This window comes from Pristiophorus japonicus, unplaced genomic scaffold (assembly GCF_044704955.1).
Source record: "Pristiophorus japonicus isolate sPriJap1 unplaced genomic scaffold, sPriJap1.hap1 HAP1_SCAFFOLD_136, whole genome shotgun sequence".
Taxonomy (NCBI): Eukaryota; Metazoa; Chordata; class Chondrichthyes; family Pristiophoridae; genus Pristiophorus; species Pristiophorus japonicus.
In genome coordinates, this window is record NW_027251029.1 from 1,078,391 (window position 1) to 1,078,717 (window position 327).

General features: G+C 48.3%; 1 non-coding gene across 1 annotated transcript; it reads left to right on the plus strand.

Annotated features, from left to right (window-relative positions):
- The first annotated feature begins 254 nt into the window (after nt 1-254).
- On the plus strand, nt 255-327 carry trnav-aac (transfer RNA valine (anticodon AAC)). The gene has a single exon. It is a non-coding gene; the product is annotated as a tRNA-Val (tRNA).

Here is a 327-nt window from a genome sequence, read left to right on the forward strand (position 1 = left end):
TGAAAGATAAGATTGAGTCTGTCTCCACCGCCCTTGCAAGCCGTGCATTCCAGATCCTAACCACACGCTGCTAAATGGCCAGCTCCTGTTCCTATGTGTAAAACCTGGGAAACACGAGATCAATTCCTGCCACACTCACAGCCTTCCGAAATATAGCACCTTAATTCTATTCTCTTAAAACCAGCTCCTGAGGTATCGGCCAGCTGTGTAGGATAAAGCTCTGGTTATGTTCCTAGCATTGCGTCAATCGCAGTGTTTTTGTAGTGTAGTGGTTATCACGTTCGCCTAACACGCGAAAGGTCCCCCGTTCGAAACCGGGTGGGAACA